Consider the following 22057-nt stretch of genomic DNA (forward strand, 5'->3'; position numbering starts at 1 on the left):
AAGGTATGATTTTAGATACTCTAAAATATAAATACCTACAGCCTCGACGGGAAACTCCCCAAACCACATTCTTCCCTTGATACATGCCATTCCTACTAGCATTACCTACAGAACAATAACTTATACATGCCATTCCTACTAGCATTACTTACAGAACAATAACTTATCACTTAACCTTTCTATGTCAGGACCTAACTCCACACTTACCTTTGCAGAGCAACAATAAGTAGACAGATCCAAACCACCTAATATGCCATTAATACTTCAGAATTTAAAGCAGTAAATGTATAAGCCAAGACTGAGTATGATTATTTCTATAAGTTAGTTGGAATATTGTAGAAGTAGATGAGAAAACAATTTAGAAGACTTCTGTGGGAAGTGCAAAGGAAGGGATAAAATTAAGAAACAATGGGATGTCTTTGTCAGATACACTATAAAGTTCAGTATTGGATCAGGGGTATAACATGGACTCCTGCTAACAAATTCATAAAAACAACTAGTTAAACACTTTGCAAGTGCCTGCATACATTTTATTGGGCCCAGGATATATCTATTAGACAATGACATAGTATATGTGAACTAGGGAAAGTAAGAACAACCTTCCTTAAAAATAAGTTATGCTAATATTTCTGATGTCTCTACCTTGGAAAGGTAACTAGATACCTTTTCCTAAGAGGCAGAAATAAATGACTCTATCATGAAAAGTACATGTGTACCACATTTAATTTCAGAATGTATTAATCCATCTGCACTTTTATTCATTAGAATAATGTTAGTGTTAAGCATCTGCTATGTAGTAAGCACTGTTCTTGGTTAATGGATGCACCAGTAAACATAGCACAGTCTTTGTCTTGCTCTCATGGGGTTACAATCTAATAATTGGTATGGGGTAGAGATGGATGGGGAGACAGATAGTATACATATTAAAAGGTAAATATAGGGAATGTCCACTATGAGTAAGTATTGCTGCTTTGGGGAAATAGCCAGGTAGCCAGAGTGACTAGAGTAAATGAGCAAAGGAGAGAGTTGTAGGAGATGATGTCAAAAAGTAGTATGAGACCAGATCCTTACAGGAAATGGAGGGATTTGATTTTACTGAAGTAAGACAGGAAGACTTTGGAAGGTTTTGTGCAGAAGAATTAACTAATTTGTGTTGTAGAAGCTCATTCTCACTTTAAGGATGAAAATAGACTGTACAGGATTAAGAATAAAAATTAAAATGCATTCACAGGACAGAGAGTATTATGAAGAAGTGGTCAGATACCAAATAAACTTGGAAAGCAAAGCTGATATGACTTGATGATATATTAAATGTGAAGGTAATAGTAAGAAAGGAATGAGGCACTTGGGTGGCTCAGTCAGTTAAGCATCCGACTTCAGCTCAGGTCATGATCTTACGATTCTTGAGTTCAAGCCCCACATCAGGCTCTGTGCTGACAGCTCAGAGACTGGAGCCTGCTTCGGAGTCTGTGTCTCTCTCCCTCACTTTCTGCCCCTCCCCCATTTGCACCTGTGCTCACTCTCTCACTCTCTCTCTCAAAATATTAAGAAGGGAATCAGGTATAACTTTAAGGCTTATAGCTGAGAAACAAAGAATTAAGTTCTTATTTACTGAATAAGGAGAATTAGGAAGAGTGGATTTGAGAGAATGCAAAATCAAGTGTTCAGCTTTCAACAGGGGTAGGCAGTTGGAGATATCTGTTTTCAGATCACTGAAGATACCTCTAAAGGGTAATATAAAGTTATCCATATCAGATAACTTTTAAAGCTATCTGGTTGAGATCACCTAGGCCCTAAGTCCTAGGAGATCCATAAAGGGGGAGAGGAGAAAAGATGTTATTTACAGGTTGGCTGGATGAAAGAAATCAAGGAGAGGAGATGCTAGATGGAGAATCCACCAAGGGAGGGGGATAATGAAGAGAAAATATATATTAGACGATAATTAAATAGGGGGAATCCTAAATCTCAACATAAGAATTAAGATCATTGATCCTTGGGTCGAGCAACATTGAGACCATTGGGTCTTTGATAGCAACAGTGTTGATAGGCCTGGGTGGAGATGGAGGCAAAAGTTGGATTGTAAGAAATTAAGGTGAAAGGAGGAGAATAATGTTGCTACAACATAAGGGACAGAAATGGTTGAAAATTACAAGGTAATATATTAAACATAGATTTAGATGAGAGAAATAACACCATTTCTCTATGCCAATACCTGGGATGCCTTGTAGAGAAGAACTGGTGATATATAGTAGAGAGACAACATTATTGAGGCATTATCCTCGAGCAAGCTATAAGTATAGAGAGTTGTAATGCATAGGGCGGGAACATGAAATTAGCTAGGAACCCAGATAATTCATTCAAAGTAATAGTAGGAAAGACAGAGTATGGCGATATAGACACAAGTGCTTAAATAGATGTAGTAACTGAGTGTACAGATATTAATTCTCTAATAGCTCCTGATTTCTCAGTGAACTAGGAGACAACGTCATCAGCTGAAAGCAGGATGAGGTGGAGGATGTTCAAGGTTTCAGGAAAGAGGCATGTGTGTGAAATTGGAGATGGGAGAGAAAGATGGACTAGGGGAATAAACTGGACTGCCTGGTAGCTCTGAAGCCTGGCTTGACTCAGCCAGAGTGAAGTTAAAGCAAGACTACTCAGCATGGTTTTACCTGTTTCTCTCTCTCCACATTAAGCTGCAAGAATACAGATAGACTGAACCAATGTTTGAGGGTTGGCAGAGGAATATTCAAATGTAAAAGAACTAATGGTGTTAATGATATAATTATGATTGGTTATAGAATGTAAAGTTGAGAAGTGAAGCAAGAATGTGAGGGAGGTGAGAAATATAGAATAATAGTTTCAAAATATTAAAAACCTAGGTGATGTGGAGAATGATTGTAATCACCAAATTTGAGGGTGTGGCTAAGAATGGTCAAAAGCTAAGATGCTTGAAATTCTGTCAAGTAGGGGATATATCTTATGCTTGTATCAACGTCTGGGTTATGGTTATTAGAGACTGATACAGATTTGAAGACCAGGCCCGATTATTGGATCAGAAGTAGAGAAAATGAGAGGTCAGAGTTCTAAAAGTACTATCTACATAGGTATTAAAATCATGAAGAGCTTTGACTGCAATTGTGTTGGGGAGAGACAATGAGCCAGGGGGTTTAATCTTCAAGCACTGGAGGGAATGAAGGGAAAGCAGATGACTACCTAAAAAGGGTTAGAGTTTAGCTTGGGAGGATCCTGTGCTGTTTACATCAGGGGGCTCTGAGAGAGGAGATGGGATAATTGTTAGGAAGCAGCTTCATGAAAGCACGGAGAAGACCAATTCTATCTCCCCATCATTGAAGGAGGATAACAGGCAAGATCCTAAAAGGATGATGTAAAAGGAGAGGTTGGAGATAGAATAATGCTGTAGAAATACTGTGGATTTCTAAGGGCAGAATGACAAAGTTTCAGGTAAAAAACAACAACAACAGGAAAATGAAGTACAAGACAGATTTTATCTGTTTCTAAAAGAGCTATAAACTAGAACTCTAAGAGATTATTTGCTCAAAATTATAAATTTTGTACAATTTGAGATAGAGTTTGAATACTAGTGACATACCAAGGCTCAAGAATTTCTAAAACTTTTTGCTGCCATGATTCAGAAACTAATGCAGTTAGAGACAGTCATTTCAGTGTGGGGATTACCTTTGACCATGTGATATTCTCTTATTTTCCACATCTATACTATATGACATGCTAGAAACTAGGACATGTCTTTACCAATTTTAAGAAACCCCTGAAAATTATTTTTCCTGTAATAGCTCATATTAAATATTTGATTATCTTTATGGATCTGCAACATGGTATATAATGAAAAAGGACAGATATAGAATTGATTGGGTTCAAATCTCAACTCCAGTGCTTTATTAGATATGAGGTTTAGATTAATCAATTAAATCAGTTATATAAAGTCAATTAAACTCCTGAGTCTGTTTGCATGTTTATGATATTGTGATAACAATACTTACCTTACAGTTACATTAAAATAGTGTTAAGGTGGATTGTGAACAGGCTTCAATTTTTAAAAATTTCTACATTATGAGGAAGAGATAATATAAATCATTACTAATGAGAGGAAAATTTTCCTCATTCTCAGACCAGTAGAGAAAAGAAAAAGAGGAATGACATTTTAAAGTTGTTTTTAGACCGTCTGTACCTAGATTTGTGTCCTACTTTGCAGAATATAGAGTACGTTTTCTGTTCTTTAATAGCACAGAGTAATAAATGTTCAGATATCCAAAGGTAATCCTAGGGATGAATAGGGGGTGGAAAGGTAATTTACATTGCATAATAAAAGGAGGATATTAGATGTGGGAGAAAGTTTGAAAATGAAGAAAAGGAATTACTTGGGGGGGGTAGGGCTTATGTAGTATGGTGGAGAAGATAATGGAGTTTTATGAATGAGATTTTAGTTGTTTGCATGTCTCTAATGTAAAATTGCGTAGTTCTATAATGTCTTCATTAAAGTCAGCTACAAACTCATGCCTTGTTAGCAGGATACTGAGCCAACTTTAGGGGAAAGTCAAAATTACCCTTTCAAAACCATAAATCATTTAATTTAATTGTACTTAAAACTCCAAACCAGCTGTATCCTACTGCCTTCTCTGTTTCACCTTACTCTTCTCTCTCCTTCACTTGTGCAGTCTGAGATCTGGGTTCTCTTTATTAAACACATACTGCCCTGCCTCTGGGGAGTACACAGCCTCTTTGCATTTCAGAAGCTAGCTTAAAAACAGTGCCCAAGCAACTTTATGATGCAAGACTAGCCCACAAAATAATTTAATCTGATATTTCCCTACTGAAATAAAAACATGGATAAAAATCTGATTTTTTTAAAAAAAACTTAATGTTGAGGGGAGGGGGCAAGATGGCGGAGAAGTAGGGAACTCCGTACATTGCACTGGCTCCCATATCTTGCAATGAGAAGGCCTGAAGCCATAGGAACCCTTACAGAATCCAGGAGTTTGGGAGAAAAAGGAGACAGAGTCCGTTGAGAAAACCTAGCATGAGTGCGAACTGGGGAAGATAAAATCGGGCCGGGACCAGAGACACAGGGGGACGCAGGCGATTCCCCTCCATGGGGAGTCTAGAGGGGAAAGAGAGTGGCCAAAACTGCTCAAGACACTATCCCTGTCGCTGGAGAAGAGAAAAACCTCTGCTCAGGACACAGAGGGACCCATTTTTCTGCTCTCCAGCTGACCCTAGGCGGGATGCACTCGTCCCAGGCGACCCCTGGATGAAACTGCTCCTCGTTCGCCAACACGAACTGGAGGAGACTGGAGCAGGGCTTCTGGCTCAATCCCCAGGGAGAAGGCAAGAGGCTTGGGACTGTCCTGAAGGGCTCGCCCGCAAGTTTGTTTCTAGCAATTTCAGTGGGGCGAGCTGACTGGGATCTGGAAATGAGGCTTGACCTGGGATATAGAGCACGGCCCACGTTGGCTGCGCCCCCGGCACAGGGAGTTGACACACCCAAAAAAGTGAGCTGCAGAGCTTGGTTTAAGAAGGGACTGGAGCACCACCACTCTTCTCCTCACAACCGTCAAGGCAGGACTCCCACTAGACGCACTGGATCAAACTACACCCATCCCTGCCAGAGAGTTGCACTCTTCCTTTTTATTTATTTTTAAATTTATTCATTTTATTTTATTTATTTATTTTTTTTTTCCGGAGCCGGGACAAGACCAACATGAATGCACTGCACTGATTAATTCTGGTCACTGGCTTGCTTAAACAGTCACATTTAATCCATACTCTAGATGTAAATTCTACACCTACCTACGTTTTCATCTCTTTCTCTCTGGAGTAATCAGACTGTATAGTTTCTCTAGATAACACCATTGTCATTTCTTTCGTCTCTCCTCCAACCATATTCCACTCTTTCGCTCTTTGAAAAAAGCTTCTTATTCCTTTGCCTGCTCATTTCATTTCCAATTTCACCTCATCCCCGCCCTGTCATTTCTCTGTTTCTCTATGCTCTTCATCCAGCACTGCATACACCCAGCTATTTATTTGTAGCTGGGAAATCTGGTTAAATGCTTTAAACTGTTCTTTGTCTATTGGGTTTCTTCTTTTTTCCTTTTCTTTTCTTCTTTTTTTCTTTTTTATATATTTTTATTTCTTACTCTTCGCCTTCCCTCCTTCCTCTTTTCTCTTTTCCATTTTCCCTTTCAGTTTGCATGTTTGTTGGATTTGTCTATGCATTTGTGTGCTTTGGTTCCCTGTATGTTTGTCTGTCTGTTTTCTTTCCACAGCTACCTCAAGAAACAAGCCAAAGTACACATGGTGAAGAGTCCCAAATACCACTATGAGTAGGAAAATAAAATAACCAAGGTCTCAACAAGAGAGATCAAGAGATACCATTCAAAGAACACTTTCTGAACAGATAGGCCTTGGACAATCAAAGAGCCTTCTTTGGTATAGCAGCGCTCACAGGTGCAGAGTGCATAACAAGCTTTTAAAACTAACAAGAGATAGAAAGCTAACCAAAATGATGAAATGAAAGAGCTCTCCTCCAAAGAAATTCCAGGAAGAATTGACAGCTAAAGAACTGCTCAAAACAGATATAAGCAGCATAAGTGAACAAGAATTTAGAACAATGATCATAAAATTAATCGCTAGGCTTGAAAAAATCATGGAGGAAATCAGAGAAACTATGGCTACAAACACTATGGAGCTTAAAAAAATGTTATGATGAATTTAAAAATACGATAAATGAGATAAATAATAAACTGGGGGCATCCAATGCACGGACTGAATAGGCAGAAAGAAGAATAAGTGATTTAGAAGACAGAATAATAGAAAAAGAAGCTGAGAAAAAGAGAGATAAACTGATCTAGGAACATGAAAGAAAAGGTTGAGAGCTCAGCGATACAAACAAATGGAACGATTTCCGTATCATAGGAATCCCAGAAGAGGAAGAGAGAGGGAAAGGTGCTGAAGGAGTCCTGGAACACATTATAGCAGAGAACTTCCACAACCTGGGGAGGGAAGTAGACGCTGAAATTCAAGAGGCACAGAGAATTCCCCTCAGATGTAACTTGAATCAATCTTCTGCATGACTTATCATAGTGGAAATGGCAAGATAGAAGGACAAAGAGAAAATTTTGAAAGCAGCTAGGGAGAAAAGGGCCCTAACATACAAAGGCAAACCTATCAGAGTGGTGACAGACCTATCTACTGAAACTTGGCAGGCCAGAAAGGAATGGCAGGAGATCTTCATTGTGATGAACAGAAAAAATATGCAGCCAAGAATCCTCTATCCAGCAAGTCTGTCATTCAGAATAGAAGGAGAGATAAAAGACTTTCCAAATAAACAAAAATTGAAAGACTTTGTCACCACTAAACCAGCTCTATAGGAAATCCTGAGGGGGGCTGTGTGAGGAAAATGTTGTAAGGAACGCAAGATGCTAGAGACACACCACAAGCATGAATCCCACAAATGACACAATGACTCTAAACCCATACATTTCAATAATAACGCTGAATGTAAATGGACTAAATGCCCCCATCAAAAGATATAGGGTAGCAGAATGGATAAAAAAAAAAAAAAATCCATCTACTTGCTGTCTACAAGAAACTCATTTTAGACAGGAGGACACCCTCAGACTGAAAGTAGGCGGATGGTGGGGCGCCTGGGTGGCTTAGTCGGTTGAGCGTCCGATTTTCGCTTAGGCCATGATCTCACGGTTCGTGCGTTCAAGCCCCACGTCGGGCTCTGTGCTGACTGCCAGCTCAGAGCCTGGAAGCTGTTTCAGTCTGTGACTCCCTCTCTCTCTGACCCTCCCCTGCTCACGCTGTCTCTCTCTCTCTCCTAGAAATAAAAAATTAAAAAAAAAAAAAGAAAGTAAGGGGATGGAGAAATATCTATCATGCTACAGGAAGTAAAAAAAAAAAAAGCTGGAGTAGGTATATCAGACAAACTGGGCTTTAAAGTAAAGACAGTAACAAGGGGTAAAGAAGGGCATTCTATAATAATTAAAGAGTCTATCCATCAGGAAGAGCTAACAATTATAAATGTCTATGCACCAAATATGGGAGCACCTATATACATAAAACAATTAATCACAAACAGAAACAGTCTTATTGATAAGAACGTGCTAATGGCAGGAGACTTTAGTACTCCACTTACAGCAATGGACAGATCAACTATACAGAAAATCAATAAAGAGACAATGGATTTAAATGACACATTGGACCAGATGGATTTGACAGATATATTTAGAACTCTACATCCTGAGGCTCCAGAATTCACATTCTTCTCAAGTGTGCATGGCACATTCTCCAAGATAGATCACATACTGGGACATAAAGCAGCCCTCAATAAATATAAAAGAATTGAGATCATACCATGCACACTCTCAGATCACAATTCTATGAAACTCAAAATCAACCACAGTAAAAAGTCTGGAAAACCCCCAAAAACATGGAGGTTAAAGAACACCCTACCAAAGAACAAATGAGCCAATCAGTCAACTAGAGAAGAAATTAAAAATATATGGAAAAAATGAAAATGAGAATACAGCAATCCAAACTCTATGGGATGCAACGAAAGCAGTCCTAAGAGGAAAGTATATTGCACTCCAGGCCTATTTCAAATAATTAGAAAAAGAGCAAGTGCAAAATCTAACAGCATACCTAAAGCAACTAGAGGGAGAGCAACAAGAGCACCCCAAATCCAGAAGAAGAGAGAAATTATAAAAACCATGGCAGAAATAAACAAAATAGAAAACCAAAGAAATAGTTGAACAGATCAATGAAACCAAGAGTTGGTTTTTTGAAAACATAAACAAAATTGACAAAACTCTAGCCAGGCTTCTCAAAAAGAACAGATAGAGCTCCCAAATAGACAAAAATCATGAATTAAAATGTACTGACTACAACTAACCCCTCAGAAATACGAGTAATTATAAGGGGATATTATGAAAAACTATATGCCAACAAACTGGACAACTTAGAAGAAATGGTTGGACAGACGCATAACAAGTGAGAAAATTGAATCAGTTATCAAAAAACTCCCAACAAATAAGAGCCCTGGGCCAGATGGCTTCCCTGGGGAATTCTACCAGACATTTAAAACAGAATTAAAACCCATTCTTCTCAAGCTAGTCCAAAAAACAGAAATCAAAGGAAAACTTTCAGACTCATTATATGAAGCCAGCATCACTTTGATTCCCAAGCCAGACAGAGACCCAGCAAAAAAGGAGAACTACAGGCCAATATCCTTGATGAATACGGATGCAAAAATTCTCAACAAGATACTTGCAAATCGAATTCCACAGCACATAAAAATAATTCTCCACCAGGATCAAGTGGGATTCATTCTTGAGTTACAGGGCTGGTTAAATNAGAGACCCAGCAAAAAAGGAGAACTACAGGCCAATATCCTTGATGAATACGGATGCAAAAATTCTCAACAAGATACTTGCAAATCGAATTCCACAGCACATAAAAATAATTCTCCACCAGGATCAAGTGGGATTCATTCTTGAGTTACAGGGCTGGTTAAATATTTGCAAATCAATCTATGTGATACATCACATCAACAAAAGAAAAGATAAAAATCATATGATCCTGTCAATAGATGCAGAAAAAGTATTTGACAAAATACAGCATCTCTTCTTAATAAAGACCCTCGAGAAAGTCGGGATAGAAGGAACTTATTTAAACATCATAAAAGCCACCTATGAGACACCCTCGGCTAACATCATCCTCAACAGGGAAAAACTGAGAGCTTTCTCCCTGAGATCAGGAACACGACAGGGATGTCCACTCTCACCACTGTGGTTTAACAGAGTGCTGGAAGTCCTAGCATCAGCCATCACACAACAAAAGGAAATAAAAGGCTTCAGAATTGGCAAAGAAGTCAAACTTTCACTTTTTGCAGACGACATGATACTCTACATAGAAAACTCAACAGACTCCACCAGAAGCCTACTATAACTGATTCACGAATTCAGCAAAGTTGCAGGGTACAAAATGAATGTACAGAAATATGTTGCATTTTTATACACCAACAAGGAAGCAACAGAGAGAGAAATCAAACTGATCCCATTCACAATTGAACAAAAAACCATAAAATACATAGGAATAAACCTAACCAAGGATATAAGAGACCTGTATGATGAAAACTATAGAAAACTTAAGCAGGAATTGAAGAAGACACAAAGAAATGGAAAAACATTCCATGCTCATGGATTGGAGGAATAAATATAGTTAAAATGCCATNAGGATCCTAAATCTATAAGGAACTCCCCAAACTCAACATCCAAAAAACAAACAATCCAGTGAAGAAATGGGCACAAGATATGACCAGACACTTCTNAAGTGTAGAAATAGAGGGGAAGAGGGAGGGAGGCAAACCATGAGAGGCTCTTGAATGCTGAGAACAAACTGAGGACTGATGTGTATGGGGTAAGGGAAAGGGGGTTAATGGACATGGAGGAGGCCACTTGTGGGCATGAACACTGGGTGTTATATGGAAACCAACTTGACAATAAACTATTTTTAAAGATAAATGAAAATGACAGTCAAAGAAGTTTAAAAAAATTAATGTTTATTTATGAGAGAGACAGAACATGAGTCAGGGAGGGGCAGAGAGAGAGAAGGAGACATAGAATCTGAAACAGGCTCTAGGTTCCACGTTGTCAGCACAGAGCCCAACACAAGGCCCGAATCCACGAACTGTTAGATCATGACCTGAGGTGAAGTCAGATGCTTAAGTGACTATGCCATCTAGGCACCCAAAAATATGGTATTTTAATTAAAATGAGTCTGTGTCGACCTGGATAGAGAGATCATGTTCCAAAGAAAGGGAAGGGGACAGGCTTGTGCAATTTCCATTAATGACAGAGGTTTCAGAACAAATTATAATCACTGCCAAATGTGGGATGAGTACATACATACATGGAAGGCTGTGAGTAGTTGGGCGTTAAAGATAGTGGCCATGGAAGCAGTCACTAGTATTTTCTGTAGATGAACCTGTTAGCAAAGAGGACTCCTGTAGAAGGAGTGGTGGGCATACAGTTTGTGGATACATATATACTGGACAGATACATTCTATACAAAAGGATGAAAGGTAGTCATTGAGCTGCCAGGACTGAATGTCAAAATCAGCTCTATTTATCTTAGACCAGATAAGCCTTAGGAACACCATACAATAGAGCCAAAGTAGTAGAGAGCCCTAATAGTGGGTAGCATTAGAGTCAGGAAAATACTGACATGTGAGATTGGATCCAGTTTAACTTGATGCTGAAAAGTATAAATAGCTGATACTTCTAGAATCCAAGAGTCAAGAACACAATGAAATCAGATCACACAATTTGTAATATAGAGAGTTAAGGATCTATCTTTGTACAAAATACCAAGATAAAGGTTAGTACCTATGTCAAAAGGAGACTGCAAGCACTGAATGAGATCATTCATGTAAAATAATTCATCATAGTTCAAGGCACATAGGGGGTACTCAAGAAGTATCCCCTTTATTAACAGTACTCTAAGTGATTTTGAAAATTTTGCCAACCACATAACAATTCGCACTATATAACACAGAAACTAAAGCCACCGAAAATTAGGAAACATATATTCTCTCTCTATATGGGTCCATTGCTTGAAGAACTGCAAGAACATCAGTCTAAATTTCTCTGGGTGATAAATCCCTCAGCTGGGCTCCTTCCCTCCAACATGGGGGTTGCTTGCAAACAGCTGGTAATGTTGAGCTGCACTCCAGAACTGCTATCATTAAACCTGTTAAACCTGTTTGTTGCTCTGATATAAATACATTATCTGTTTAAAAAAAAAATCAGCCTTTTGCATGAACAACGTTTAGAGACCCACAACATTTAAACTAATTAGATTTTAACAGGAGGTCTTGGTTTTGTAATATTTCACACAATAGACAGATGCTTCCTACTGGCGACAGTTGTCTTCCAGGGCAATTAGTCAGCCACCAACTGAAGACTTTTAACACTAGCATTTCTTTCAGCTTTCAGTATTGGGCATTTAAACATGTTATGAGTGTTAATTAATTTACACTTTAAGAAAAAAATGTCAAGAGTTTCTGAGAAGTATTAGAAGATGTGCCTAATCAGTTGCTATAAGGCATTAGGAGTTTGTAGCCCCCCTCATTGTTAGAAATAGTAATCCACATTCCAAATTGGAATCACAGAGTTGAAATGATTAAGAACAGTTAATGTTCCTCTGTTATAAAGTTGATTAAGAAGTTAAGGTTGTATGCTATGTAAGGACTATTAGTGTAGCTACTTACTAATACTAACATTACTGAGGATACTGTTTGTCATGCCCCATGCATGTTATGTTCTACAAATAACTTTAACTGATATTTTTATTCTGCAGTTGAAGCATGATCATTCACATTTGGCAGATGAAAGTTAATATTCATACCGACCAGTTAACTTGTCTTAGGTACACATATACTAAAAGTATAGGTATGATTTAAATCCCAAACTTCTAAATCTCTCTCTCTCTCTCTCTCTTTTGGTGGGGGGGGGAGGGGAGATCACAGCAGGTGAAGTGCCCAGATGGGGGCGAAGAGAAAGGATCCAAAGCGGGTTCTGTACTGACAGCAGAGAGACCAATGTGGGGCTCAAACCCACCAACCGTGAGATCATGACCTGAGCCCAAGTCAGACACTCAACCAACTGAGCCACCCAGGTGCTCCTCCCAAACTTCTAATTCATATATGCTTCCTGCTACCTCCACTCTGACTCTCTTATTGGGTTTGAATGGATGCTTTCACTGGTGATAGATAGTTGGAACAGTTAGAGACTCAACAGGAAACAGATGGTATACTCAAATTAGGATAATTTGAAGAAAGTTTATTTTAAAAAGGACTATATATCGAAGTGTGGTTAGTAGGGTAACCACAATGAATGATGCACAAAACTCTGGGCTGGTGAAAGGAGAACTATTACTACCTCACGGTCTAAACGAACAAGGATGGCAAGGAGGTACTGAAATGCGGGCCATAGTGAGTGAAGAATGGCTCTTCAAGAAGAACACAGCAAGCCCACGATGACTTTGTGAAAAGGAAGGTGGGGACCTAAATACATTTAACTCAGTTTCATATTTTCTTCTCATCCCCTGCCAGGGCTCCCCAATGTGCTAATCCAGTCCTAACAGTAAAGGCATAGGAGCTCACTGATGTCCTTTAAGTAGAGCTTTCACAACAGTGAACAGAGTAGAGAAAGAAAATATTAAATGTGAAGGGCAAAGAGAAGAGAACACATATGAAAGCACTGTTTATACTGAACCAAGTGTGGCTATGAGAGACACTGCTGTTTCAAAAGGAGTTTGTTATAACTTCTCTGGTCTTCAATCTCAAATTCATTTTTGATGGTAATTCATCATTAAATAATAAGGTGGTTTTTAAATAACAGACAATGTAACTGTGAATATATACATTCACTATACATACATAGGTACACATATATACACATACATATGTGTGTGTATATATATATATATATATATACAGTATACATTTGTTGTGTCTTGTTTTTTAAATCCTTTGGAACTTTAAGTCCTTTGGAACAGAGAGTGACTATCTGTTATAACAAGAATACTGTTCTCTATTTATGAAATAGTGTGGCACATCCTCTCTCTGCCAACAGCTATTCTCAAGAGTGAAACCTTGGTCTGTTACCTACCAATGGCCAAGGATAGCCCTTGAAGCTATTAAATACTTACACCAAAATCAAATTCAGAACTGTGTTTTTCAAGGATCATGAATTAATGGAAAACTCAAAAGTATATAGCTGCAACTGTAGCTTTGCCTCAATACAACTCTCTTCTATAATTAAAAAAAAATAGAAACCAGTTCATCAGCAAGTAACAATAATATATTCCTGTGACATCTTACTTACATGTATTCTTTTTTTTAATGTCTTTATTTTATTTTGAGAGACAGAGACAGAGAGTGAGAGTGAGCGGAGGAGGGGCAGAGAGAGAGGGAGACAGAATCTGAAGCAGGCTCCAGGCTTTGAGCTGTCAGCACAGAGCCCGATGTGCAGCTCAAACCCACAGACTGTGAGATCATGACCTGAGCTGAAGTTGGACGTTTAACCAACTGAGCCACCCAGGTGCCCTACTTACATTATTCTTATTTGTTGTTTCTCTCAATCACTAAAATATGAGCTTCAAGAGAGTAAGAACCTTGTGTGTCTCTTTAAAAGCAAATCCTCAGTACCTTGAAGCATGCCTAACATATAATAAGAATTCAATAAATGTATGTCAGATTGACCAAAGAATAAAAATTAGTCATCACTTGAATATTTGGGGGAGGAACAAAGTATGTGTTGTTTGCAGAACTTCTTACATTGTTTGTACTTGAAAGATACATGAACAGATTCCCAAATATTGGATGATTATTTTAACTAAATAAGTTTACACGATAAGAACATTTTCATTATCCTCATTTCACAAATAATCTGCATCTTAGAGAATTTAAGTAATTCTCACAAGGCCGTATTCATCATAAGTGAATGCTACCCACATGCAATCCAAATATAGTTCTGTTAGCCAGAAAACATGCAATTTCTACTTCCTTAGTTTGGCTGGCATAGCAAAGACTTGCCTGGTAAGATTTCTTGGGATTAAGGAGGGCATGCGTGATGAGCACCAGGTGTTCTGAGTGTTGAATCACTAAATCGTACATCTGAAATTAATATCGCACTGTATGTTTACTAACTGTAATTTAAATGAAAACTTAAAAACAAAGAGTATTTAGATTCCCCCCCCCCAAAGAAATAAAGATCACTTAGAAAATCTCTCCACAAAAAATAAAAATAAAGAGTATTTAGATGCCTCCCTCATCCCTCCCAAAAACTGCTTGGGTTTGAAGGCTAAAAGGTACACTACACTAGCAAGTGATAGTAAATCTGAAGGCAAGAGAAGTGTGTTTAGTGACAAAGGTAGATGGCTGGCATTTAATGATTCCAAGGTTGATCAGTTTTACTCAATGTGAATAGACTCTTACCAACTTAATTACAATGTTCATCATTTTCCTGTTATTATCCTCAAATACTGTGTCCATACCCATGTCAGAATGTCTATAATGTTCATTCATAGTATTTTCTGTTGATTTGGAAGGAATAATACTGCAGAGTATTAATAATTCTTTGAAGCTCCTGATGGCAGAGTGGTAGCCTGGCACAAAACATCAGGCCTTTTTTGTCAATACTTGACTGCATCCCCTACGTCTCTTGTCATTCTTCATACATTGTGAGTGTGAAGCAAGAAACAACTTCTTGAAGGTGTAATCAGTTTTTCATGCTGCCAGAGCATGTTAACATAAACGATTATTTTCTAAATTTCCTATTTTAGGGGGAAACAGTCCTCTTTAACATTTCATAATCTGACCATAGGTCACATTTTTAGACTAAAGCTGAAAATAATTTCAAGCAAAGAAGAAAACATAGTATAGTTCTATTCAGATACCACCACCACCATCATTGCCATACCACATGGTGTCCCTATTCACTGTCATTAGGTTCCAAATATGTTACCCAGGATCCAAAGGGCTTATTCTAGTGAGTGACTAAGATTTAATATTAAAATAATAAATGAAATATCAAGGCTGTTGTTTCTTAAAAGTGGGCCAAAAGCTTATCTCTATCAAAAACACCTGAGAACCCTATCAAATATCAATATTTCTGGCATCCACCCAGACTTACTAAATCTTTAAGACTGGAAACTGAAATAATAATTTTAAAGAAGGTCCCCAAATGAGTTTTACATACACTAAACTTTGAAATCTAACTGCTCTTTGTATCTTATCTATATATTCCAGGGCAGTCCTGTACTTTCTATCTCTAGAACCATCAACCTCTGGTATTGTGCAGCTCTTTCTGTTAGAATATCTTTTTGTACTAGCTGATAATGTGTTTTTCTGAAGCTGCCCACACATTAGGTGAAAACAAGATTACTTTTGACAGTTTTATAATGAGTGCAGAACTCAGTGTTCTAGAATATTTTTCTAAACTTAAAAAACTGGAAAAAATCTAAAAGAAATGGTATAACTGGGAGATTTTAAAAGCAATAGAGATTTTTAAAAAAACAATAGAGAGTCCCAATGACACAAAATAAAGCTATGTTATTCAATAGGGGAGACAAGTGGAAGCAGAAATCAATATCATGAGCTGGTTCCACTTGTCAACAGAATCTTTTTCCATGAGTGTGACTTTTAACATTGTGACAAACATGTAATTCTAAAAAAAATAACAAAAAAATAAATAAAAACATAAATGGGCTCCATCATCCCCTTACTTATTTTTTCCCACTTGCTACTTAAAAAGTTGGTTGGCCATTGAATTATAACATGATTAAGCACCAGTGATTCTGATTATTATACTTCATTGCCTAGTGTCAAAAATTTGTACACCATGATGCTCTACAATCTGTCAGAGTTTCTCAACCTTCTTGAATATCAGTCTTTCTTATTCTGTACCTTATTATCGGTTGTTCCTTATAATTGAAAACCTCCCTATCTATGTCTCTTCTTCCTCCAAGAGCCATACTTGTCTGTTATGGACTGAATGCCTGTGTCCCTCCAAAATTAATACATTGAAATTCTAACTCCCAATGTGATACAATTAGAAGGTGGTGTCTTGGGGAGGTGATTAAGTCAGGAAAGTGAAACCTTCATGAATGAGATTAGTGCCCTTTAAAAAGAAACACCAGAGAATTCTCTCACCCCTTCCACCATGTGAAGACACAATGAGGCCATTCATGAACCAGGAAGCAAGCTCTCACCAGACACTGAATCTGCTGGCCCCTTGATCTTGAACTACTCAGCCTCTAGAATTTTAAGGAAAAAAATTCCCATAATTATAAGCCACTCAGTCAATGTTATTCTGTGATAGCAGCCCAAATGGACTAAGAGACTGTCCTCTCCATTGCCAAAATTTTCACATTTTCAAGGGCCAGCTCAGAATTCTCTTCTTAGTGATACCTTTCCTAGACATGTAATAGTTTCTTTTTTTTTAATTTTAAAATGTTTATTTATTTTTGAAAGAGAACGAGCATGAATGGGGAGGGGCAGAGAGAGAGAGAGAGAGAGAGAGAGAGAGAGAGAGAATCCAAAGCAGGCTCCAGGCTCTGAGCTGTCATCAAGAGCCCGACACGGGGCTTGAAGTCACTAACTGCCAGATCATGACTTAAGCCAAAATTGGACACTAAACCGACTGAGCCACCCATGCATGCCAGATATGTAATAGTTTTACATGTTTTAGCAAAATTTGTATTTGTGTGGTGGACTGGGCTCTTACCAATTGCAGTAACAATGTTCATCATTTTCCTGGATAATAATAAAGGTAGTTACAATTGCCAGTCCCTTTTCTCAATATATTCACAGTAGAAAAGGTTATATGATATAATGGCTAAAACAGCAGGATCTGGGGTCTGACATCCAGACTTCATCACTGATGGCTGAGTGAGATTGAACAAATTCCTTAATCCCTTTCTGTGCTTTGAAATCCTCTTCTAAAGAGTGAGATAATAAGACAATCCACCTTAAAACAGGGTAACATATGTAATAAGTTCATGCATTATAACTATATAAATATAGTACTATTTAGGTATACTTATACTTAAAGAGTACTAAATAAATACTGTGAGGTGTAACCTCTTTTCCATCTGAGAAGTTCTTATACCATTGTAAGCACTTGCTTAATTTTAATGCTTTGAAATATAACTAATGTTAATATTATTTCAACCTGTTTTTATTACTACATTTCCCAGGCAAGAAACTGAGACTTGGATAAAAGCCATCTTGACCATTATCTAATAAATATCAAAAGGTGGGTGCTGTAACAGACACTTTAATACCTGTGTAAGTGTTCTTTACCTACCCACATTCCTCATCATGGATCCAGCAGTGAGTTTATTTTCCAACTGAGAATGATACATATACTTCTATACACCTATCATTACTATTTCTGCCGAAAACTACAGAATGTCTCTGGCAACCTACTCAGATTTCATCATGTCAATTGTAAAGTAGGTTAGGAAGAAGTAGAATATTATATCATCTGGCACCTAATTTAGGATTATTATTTTAACAACACTAAATATTGTCTTTTCCCCTGTTACTCTTATATTTTATTGCACTGAATCATCAGGAGTATTACACTGTTAAAAAAATATCCTATAAATTGAATATGCTTTTCTTAAACTTATGACAGACCATGTTTTGATTAAATCATAATATGCCAAAAATATAAGTAAGAAATGTATATATTTTTAGGTAATTAACAGTTGGAATTAGAGATGAATAGCACTTCCTCCCCCTTACCAGTTGGTTGGTGATTATAACTGGTATTTTTGTCCAGGCCAATTTTTATCATCAGTCTTTCTTACAGAAACTAACAGCCACTTCATCTTTTCAGCTGCTGTAATTCATCCAATTTCATATAAGGACTATAAGAGATGGAGTTGAAATCAGAGAAGAAAAATACCACTTCCCAGAGGCTGGAGCCCTAGTGGTATCAATCAAATGGGCTGTATTCAGATATTTTCACAATAATTGATGTAGATGGTTAAATAAAATACTTTGCATTCTCTTGATATAGAAATTCTCCAAGATGTGTTGTTTTTTATAGTATTCACATTTCTAGCATGCCCATTGTTTTTTTCTCTTTAGTTATGATGCTGACAAGGCTACTCCCTAACACTATGTTCTCAAAAGCAAGGACCCTATGATTTGTAACATAGCCTGAAATTCCCTTTTCTCCAAAGCAGATTAGACACACAGACCTCTGAACTAGTTTTGGAATGATTATGATAAATATATTTACCCTCATTCAAGTAAAACTGAATGGGTAAGCTCAGATTTCTCAACTGCTTACAGCTCAGACCAAAGAGAACAGGGAATCAATCCTAGGTGGGCTTACTGGATTCAAAACCTGATGCTCCCTTTATACTTTCTATCTATGTTGGGTTAAATGCCAATGATGAAAAAGAGAAAACTGAGGAATTTACAGAGAAATTAGAAGGAATGCTGTGAGGGCCTGAACTAAGGAAATAGCAATAGGAACAAGAAACCTGACATAAGTGAGACAAGAACCTATAAACTGTCTACATTTATTGAACACCTATTGTGGACCATAGTCTGTTTTAGACACCATCCACTATTAACCCATAAAAGGTGAATTGGCCCCTCATTTCAGTATGAAGTTATCAAAAGCACAACTTACAGAAAGAAAACGGCAAGTAGAAACAGGAAGAAAAGAATAATTTTTGTTTATCCTTTCCTCAGATAACTAAACTATGTGGCCACTATAGGGGCTGAGGTAAATGTAAAATTTTCAGGCCTTCAAATAAGGTGTCACAACACTGGAAAACACATAAAATTAATGTTAAACAAAAAATCAAAGGTTTAAAAAAACTCATATATAATACAATATAAAATGTTTTGTGCGTATTTTAAATTGACACACAAATAAACCTAAATGTTGATGCTACTATTTTACCTTAAAATAAATAAAAAAAGTAATTAAAACATATTTTATTTTTTTAATGAAGGAGTAATGGGATCCTGTGTAATACTTTTTCAACTCTTCTACAAAAACTTTTCAGCATAGCTATATTACTTTTAACATGGAAGAGTAATTAATTAAAAAAATAAAATTCCTACATGGTTAAGTGATTCCCTTGGTTTAGGAAAATATTTCTATTTATTAATATAGCTTATGATTACTGTAACTGAATTGATGCCCTAAACTTTAGGTCTATAGTTGTTCTTCGTTCAAACCAAACTCTTCTTGAGGAATGACCCCAGCTTAGTTTAAATCAAACTCCCTGAGGAAAGAGTTCACTATGTGTTGTAGTTGGCCAAACCCAAACTTCCTGGGTTTCCTATCATAAGGTGCCCCAAGAGGTGACTCAGTCTTTCCACAAGGAACCACTCATGGAGAAGGTGTGCCCGACCTGGCACTAGAGAAGGGAGTCAGGTCTGTAGTGTGGTAACCTCTATGATATTCCAGCCAGTCACAGAGACCTTCTCCTTCTCGTATTGCAAGAGGTAGCAATGCAGAATGCTGTCACATTCAATTGTTTTTAATAAGCTTATGTGTGTTTTCATCTTAACACTTTGGAAAAATGTCCTAATTTGTGAAAACAAATTTATTTATTTATTTTTTTAACTTTTCAAATTTTTATTTTGATGCAGAGCATGAGAAATCTAGAAAACAAATTTAAAATTAAAGCCACAATTTTGGGGAAATTCCACCTGCCTAAATATATGTAAATGCTAAAAAAGACTACCTATGTTCTTTACATTCAGACAACAACATTGCACTGTTGATACATCATGGGCTTTAGAGTTGGAGGAAGCTAGATTTGAAAGTCAACTATATCAGTAAGCAACTGGGTATCTTTAATTTAGAGTGCTTCAGAAACAAGGCTCTGGGAAACGTATTAAAGTACAAACGGTTAATTTGGAAAGTGATCACAGGAAACATCAGTAGGGAGTGGGGAAATAATCAAGAGGAAAGGAAATTGTTTAAAGGTGATACACATAAGGCACAGGTTACTGTTATAGGCAACTGGGGCTCAATTCCATTAGAAAACCCTGGGAAATAGTAATGTGTCTCAAAAGAACAAGAAAGCTCAGGGACTATACACCTACTACTTCCATCAGAGATTAATGAAGAGCTATTAAGAGGATGTGGTAAGTAGTGCCTGTGAATGCTACCTGTGTAAATTTTGTGCTCTGTAGATGTTCTCTCTCCTCACTTAGGGTACAAACTGTTGACTCTGTCCACTGTTCATTGGATGGAATTAGGTTTGCATTCTTTTGTCTTTTTTAAATTTGCTCACCTTGGCCTCATAACTTCCTTAAAGCCCTGAATAATCATATAAAAGATTTTCCCAAGTAGGGCATAAAAAAATAAGTCTGTGTTTGTATTAATATCAATAGGATTGCTTGATTAAGATTATCCAGGGAAGTGAAACTATTATATTATCACAATTGCCTCAATCATCCTTAATATTATCTAGTCACTATAAGATATTGAGAAAATGATTCCTTGCTTAGATTCACATTTTTCATCTAAAACAAATAAAATATAAAAATGAAACTGCTGATCTAGTATTAGTGGCAACAAATATAAAGTTCCCCTTCTCCTGGGTTCACTGGTTGATCTCTCATCTTAAAAACACAGCATTTTCAACAAAGTACTCCCAAAATGCAGGAGTTAGGGGTGCCTGGGTGGCTCCGTCAGTTAACTGTCCAACCCTTGAATTTGGCACAGGTCATGATCTCATGTTCATGATCTTATAGTCATGGGATCTAGCTCCATGTCTGGCTCCATGCTGGGTATGGAGCCTGCTTAAGATTCTGTCCCTCCCACTCCCTCTGTCCCTCCCCTAGTTATGTGTGCACTCTCTCTCTCTCAGGGCAAAAGAAAAAAAAAAAGTCAAGAGCAAGATGAAAGCTTTGATTTCAAAAACATATCATAATTTACATTCAACACTTAAGTTATACCAAAGATCACTGTGTGATCTAATAGTATAGAAACCTGGAATTTTCTTTCCCATTTTAAGTCTGAGAATATCAAAGTTGACCAATTCTCTGTTCAAATACAATTTTATATGTATTACAAGTGTGTCAGATCGAAAAAATTAGGCTGGTTCAGTTTAGTGAAGAATGTGAATCCATAACTCTAGGAGTAAGTATCTGAGGTATTATCTATTGACCCCTGAGGCACATTTGCATAACTTCGGAGCTATAGAGATCCATTAAACTAGTTCCGGGGTCCAGGTGGCTGAACTGGCCCACAGCTACGTGAAGGTGAGACCAGGAACAGCAGTGGATTTCTGAATGGGATTCTTGCTAGTACTTGGGGTCTAAGTGTACATAATTAGCCCAGATATAGCTCTCTGGTGAAGGAGGTCTTATAAATCTCAGTTGGCTTTCAGAACACAAATCACTCTTGGTTAGAATTGCTCCAGCAGGATTTAGAGGCAGGAACTAGCACATTCCCTGAAAGTA

This window comes from Crocuta crocuta, unplaced genomic scaffold (assembly GCF_008692635.1).
Source record: "Crocuta crocuta isolate KB4526 unplaced genomic scaffold, BGI_CrCroc_1.0 scaffold152, whole genome shotgun sequence".
NCBI lineage: Eukaryota > Metazoa > Chordata > Mammalia > Carnivora > Hyaenidae > Crocuta > Crocuta crocuta.